Consider the following 6,182-nt stretch of genomic DNA (forward strand, 5'->3'; position numbering starts at 1 on the left):
GCACGATTACAGCTCAATAAATCAAATGTTTCCTTTCGTCATTTGAATCCTTTTAGAAAAATGAGGACCACTGACTGATGAGGGAATTGCTCTACTGGGATTGATGAGCCTGCCTCAAGACTCGTTAGGGCTCCAACAGCCTCATCAAACAGAAACTCGAGGAACCGGAAGCAGGGAGGAGGACCGACAGATGAACGGATGACCTGCTTGTTGGGCTTCCCATTCCCGATTATTAGGTTAGTTTACATGTAGGCCTTCTCTTAACAGGAACAATCAAGTCACAGAACCATTTAAATGGGCGATCTGACTCTGTTATTATGTTCGTCCACAAACGAGTTCTGGTAGCAGGGCTTTGCTTTGTGGGGTTAATTCAATGTTTTCTTTCCCTTTTCGAGCCCTGGCACGAATACAGCTCAATAATTCAAATGTTTCCTTTCGTTATTTGAATCCTTTCAGCAAAGCGAGGACCACTGACTGATGAGGGAATTGCTCTACTGAGATGAGGATGAGCCTGCCTCAAGACATCGTCAGGGCTCCGATAGCCTCATCAAACAGAAACTCGAGGAACCGGAAGCAGGGAGGAGGACCGACAGATGAACGGATGACCTGCTTGCTGGGCTTCCCATTACTAATCCTTGAGGTTAGTTTTTAGTTACATGTACCTAAAGAATAAGCAGAAACAAGTAATCAAAATGGGTGATCTGGCGCTCTTTTATGTTCTCCCACAAATAAAGAGTGCTGGTAGTGGGACACTGCTTTGTTCGGTTAATTCGAACATTTCTCCCCCCCCCCCCCCCCCCTCTTGCTCTACCTTTTAGATATTTTCTAATAATAATTTGGATATTTTCTTTCGTCATTTGAATCTTTTTACAGACATGAGGACCACTGACTGATGAGGGAATTGCTCTACTGGGATTGATGAGCCTGCCTCAAGACTCGTTAGGGCTCCAACAGCCTCATCAAACAGAAACTCGAGGAACCGGAAGCAGGGAGGAGGACCGACAGATGAACGGATGACCTGCTTGTTGGGCTTCCCATTCCTGATTATTAGGTTAGTTTACATGTAGCCTTCTCTTAACAGGAACAATCAAGTCACAGAACCATTTAAATGGGCTATCTGACTCCGTTATTATGTTCGTCCACAAACGAGTTCTGGTAGCAGGGCTCAGTTGCTTTGTGGGGTTAATTCAATGTTTTCTTTCCCTTTTCTTTCCCTGGCACGAATACAGCTCAATAATTCAAATGTTTCCTTTCGTTATTTGAATCCTTTCAGCAAAGCGAGGACCACTGACTGATGAGGGAATTGCTCTACTGAGATGAGGATGAGCCTGCCTCAAGACATCGTCAGGGCTCCGATAGCCTCATCAAACAGAAACTCGAGGAACCGGAAGCAGGGAGGAGGACCGACAGATGAACGGATGACCTGCTTGCTGGGCTTCCCATTACTAATTCTTGAGGTTAGTTTTTAGTTACATGTACCTAAAGAATAAGCAGAAACAAGTAATCAAAATGGGTGATCTGGCGCTCTTTTATGTTCTCCCACAAATAAAGAGTGCTGGTAGTGGGACACTGCTTTGTTGGGTTAATTCGAACATTCCCCCCCCCCCCTCTTGCTCTACCTTTTAGATATTTTCTAATAATAATTTGGATATTTTCTTTCGTCATTTGAATCTTTTTACAGACATGAGGACCACTGGTGAGGGAATTGTCCTATGATGGATGAGCCTGCCTCAAGCTGCCATAAGCTGGGAGGACCAACGGTTGACTGACACTGCCTGCTTGGTTGGCCATTACCGATTCTTGAGGTATGTTTACTTGAAAAGAGACCAGGGATATGTAGGCCTACACTTAAATTTGTTATTCCTTTAATACTATGTCACCTCTTACAATGCTTGATTTCCTCTTTAAATATTAATTCTAATTTTGTTCTAGTTTACTCTTTTTGTAATGTTTTAGAAGATGAGGACCGCCAAGCTTGGATGACACTGGAAAATTACGAAGCTGCTCTATCTGGACAACGATGCCCTCATCAGACACTTTCCGATTTGCGGAATATTGGATCAAAAATCAGACTGCATATTATTTTGCAATATTATAAAACATCAAAACGACTAAAATACGAATTCTTACGCCAAAGATACCGCTATAATTGGAAGAAATAATAGCTTAAATCACTGTTACTTGTTAACTTTACTGAGATACCTATACCTGAAATATTTGACAATGAATATGACGAAAATTGAAGAAAAATAGTCAAATGTGTGTTACAAGTACATTGCAGTAAAAATCAAATCATGAGCGGATTTTCTTCTCACAGAAATGCTTCTCTGCTTCCAACAAGTGGCTGAGAAAATGATGAAATTTACGCCGAAAATAACTGAAATCAGTGTTGTTTTTGAAATATTTGACTAAACGCGTGTGACGAAACATGGAAACAAAAATCAAATCGGTCCAAATTAAATTACAACGAAAACCACATAGTATATACGTGGAGATTCTTCTCGAAGCATGGCACTCTGTTTCTACAGGTAGCTACAGGAAAATTACGAAAGTTACACCGAAAATCAACGCGACATATAAGTGAAGTGACGAAACATAGTTTACACGGCTAAAAATATCACAGCTTTAGTGAGAGAAATAATACTTGATATCAGTGTTATTTGTCTTACCTACAAAGTGAGAAAAAAAATCGATAGCGGAAGAACCAAATTAAAGAGACGAAAATTACGGTAAAAAGATTAACAGCGGCAGCGAAAGAAATAAATATTTCAAAATCGGTAATTTTCTAAACTTCTAGGCCCTATGCCATGCAAAAATTTGCTAAAGAAAATGACCGAAATAATGTTAACAAAAAAAAATTCAAATTATAATCGGCAGCCACTTCCGGTACGGTACTACACTGCTTAAAAAAGTCGGAAACCGAATTCGGTAAACGGTGCACCGCGGTGGGGAAAATGACGGCAGAAAAAAGTTTTTAAAAATGACGGAAATTAAGGAAAAACTCCATTATGTCGATGTAAAGAAATTGACTGAATTTCAATTAAAGCAGCATGTTAAAGGCATTCCCCCCAAGTTCTAGGCCTACACCGCTTCTTTTAAGTATTATTCGTCAGCTAAAATAACTGCAATTTTTGACATTGTCAAGAAGTTTGCCTTCAAAAAGGCCAGAAATAGCCAGGTTATGCATGTGAAAGGGTACAACTTAAGTGTAATCAACAAAGCGGCGATAGGGAAAATGGCTGTACAGTAAATAAGACATGCGACATATTTACCAACGCATGCGACATTTCTTCGTGTTTTTGTAAAGGTTTAAACTTAATCTACATCATTTTTGTGAGTCCGATTTGGAAAGATCGGCAGGCCGGGATTCATGTTTTCATCAAGTTTATATTTCTCCTTTGAGTTACTCATTTGGTTGTCTTACTCTGACCTTTGATAACGCATAAGGTCGACAGTGCTGTTTTATTGAAGGGAGAACACGAAAACCATAACGGAAAAAGGCGTTGCAGTAGTTAGAGATCGGTCTAATATAGACTTTCACGATCAAATCTTTGTGGGCTACGAGTACACCTTACTTAACGTAAATTTCAAAAGAAAGCATTTCAAGATATGCGACAGGTTTAGAGTTCATAGAAAACTACTATTTCCTTGTTGATTTTAGCCTACGTGTAACCTTCCCTCCGTAGAGTACTATATATGTTCAATGTAAGTCTGATTTGGAAGGGATCGGCAAGGATTAAGATGGCATTTTGTCATCTTAATGTCACGTGATTTTTTTTTAATGGTTGTTTATATAGTGTGCGAGGTATATACAGTTTCCAAAGCAACCTGCCATTATCAGCGTCGGCACATTATGACAAAGTAATCGTGTCTGTTTTAAAAAGGAAATAATGGAAACATGGGTAGAATCGTTTGGTTTCCATTGGGTCCTACCCATGACCTGGTTATAGGTAGGCTTAGACAAATGGGCTAGGCCTAGTGTTTTAGTACCCCTGTCCACTGAGGAAAGAGTTGCAGCTTTCATCAAAGAAACTGATGATCTAAAAGTTGAGACTGCATCACATGGATGAGCAAGGCTGCTTTGTCTGGACAAAAATGAACCCTCCAAGGCTCCAACAGCCTCATCACACAGAAACTCGAGGAACCGGAAGCAGGAAGGGGGACCGACAGATGAACGGATGACCTACTTGCTGGGCTTCCAATTACTGATTCTTGAAGTTAGTTTACATGAAGGCTTCGTCTTAGTCACAGAACTCAAAATTGGTGATTAGCACTTTTCTGTGTTCTTCCACAACGAGTGCTGGTATAGAGTTGTGTTGCTTTGTGGGGTAAAAGTCGAAGTTTTCTTTCTCCTTGCACATATTTCTTAATAATATTTCAGATATTTTTTTTCGTCATTTGAATCCTTGTAGAGAAATGAGGACCACTGACTGATGAGGGCATTGTCTTACTGAGATGAGGATGAGCCTGCCTCAAGCCATCGTAAGCTGGGAGGACCGACGATTGACTGACACCGCCTGCTGGCCTGGCCATTTCTGATTCTTGAGGTGAGTTTACTTTGAAAACGAAAAAAGACCAGGGTATGAGGATTATAATTTGTTATTCCTCTGATTGTAGTTTGTCCCTCCTACAAAATCCACAGTGCTTGATTTCCTAATATATGTATTTTTTTTAATTTGCTTGCTTATTTTGTCATGTTTAGGACATGAGGATCACCAAGCTTGGACGAGTCTGGATAATGACGAAGCTGCTCTACTGGACAAGGATGCCCTCATCGGAAATTTGAGTTGAAAAAAACTAGCTTGCACAATATGAAATAATAAATCGACTGCATAATGCAACGTCATTAATGTTATACACTAAGGCAACAACACTAAAATAAAATGAAAAGTAATTTTGATTTCATTAAATTATTTATGCCTCTAAAATAATCTTAAACCGGATACTGCAACAGACAGTTAACAATGGACAATAATGGAAACTTGCTGGAAAATTATTGTAAGGGTAATGATTTGTCACTGGCTTTTCAGCAGTGACATGTCTGGGAAAAGGGATGTTCCTTTGATCTGTCCTGGGTCATCCAAAATTATTGCATCAATAAGTTAATAATTTCATACTCCTTACCTTTAGTGCATCCAATTGGATCTTCTCGGTAAATTATAAACGAGGTCTCCCCTAACGCTTTCTATTTGCTTTTTGTTCAGTTGACAATGAGAATTTTGCTCTATAAATTTAATTTGATATTGAAAGTGCAATTTTAAGAAAACCAATTTAAGTTTTAAGAGTTTTGAAAGATTTCAAAAATGATTGATTTATTGTTTAAAAACTGAAGAAATGTAACACACTTTATTTAAATTTAACGTCTTTAACAAGACGTCGGTTTAACTAAAACGTGACTTTCTTTCCATTGTATATTTATTAGAAAACACAAGAACGTTTAATGTTTAGGAAAATTTAAAGAATAAACTGTTCAGGAACTTCTATCCATCGAAATGCATTGCAACAGGTATGAGTGACACTCAAATTACATTTGTGTTTATCCTTTTGTGATTTATTTCATTGCACTTTTTTTATTTGTTATATTTTTACTTCGTATGCACAATTGTTTTTCTTGGTGGTTTTGCATGTCTTTTCATTTTCTTATTAATAACTAACCTCACAAAAGGATAAACGCAATATATATCGAGTGTTGAACTTGCCTGGCATCAAATAGCTAAATTAGACAAAATATAGTCCTGAAATGTTTCAAAATAATCTAGGAATTTTTTTTGGAGGGGGGCATTCTCAAGTTTTATCTTCCCTTTTAAAAATCTTATTCACAAAATGGCGAAATACAAAAACCTGGATTTACCGTGTACAGTCATGTAGTCGTTGCTTATGTAATAATCATCTATGATATTATAAAGTGATTATTAATTTCTCAAATTTATTGGCCTTCTGCCCAACTTTTCCCCTCATTTGGAATCTTTTGTATTTGTTTGTATGAATTGGTTAAATATTTGTATGTCAATAAGACTAAGGAATTAAACAAAATAAATAAAACTTGAAAGATGTGAGACACTTGATCATGATCCTTGGAAGGTTGTCGTTATTTTGCCTATTTTTGTTTTAGTTGTTGGCGGGGGAGGAGTCAAGCTACTACACAAGTAACAAAACCCAGCTGAAATGACGTTTTATTATTT

General features: G+C 38.1%; 2 long non-coding RNA genes across 2 annotated transcripts; both read left to right on the forward strand.

Moving 5' to 3' along the window:
* The first annotated feature begins 1,699 nt into the window (after positions 1 to 1,699).
* LOC119721931 lies at positions 1,700 to 3,361 on the forward strand. The gene is made up of 2 exons (XR_005270349.1): positions 1,700 to 1,805; positions 1,957 to 3,361. It is a non-coding gene; the product is annotated as an uncharacterized LOC119721931 (long non-coding RNA).
* Positions 3,362 to 3,970: 609 nt separating this feature from the next.
* On the forward strand, positions 3,971 to 6,065 carry LOC119721929. Its single transcript, XR_005270347.1, has 3 exons — positions 3,971 to 4,217; positions 4,413 to 4,547; positions 4,703 to 6,065. It is a non-coding gene; the product is annotated as an uncharacterized LOC119721929 (long non-coding RNA).
* Positions 6,066 to 6,182: the final 117 nt, after the last annotated feature.

Source organism: Patiria miniata, unplaced genomic scaffold, assembly GCF_015706575.1.
Source record: "Patiria miniata isolate m_02_andy unplaced genomic scaffold, ASM1570657v1 HiC_scaffold_14, whole genome shotgun sequence".
Lineage (NCBI taxonomy): Eukaryota > Metazoa > Echinodermata > Asteroidea > Valvatida > Asterinidae > Patiria > Patiria miniata.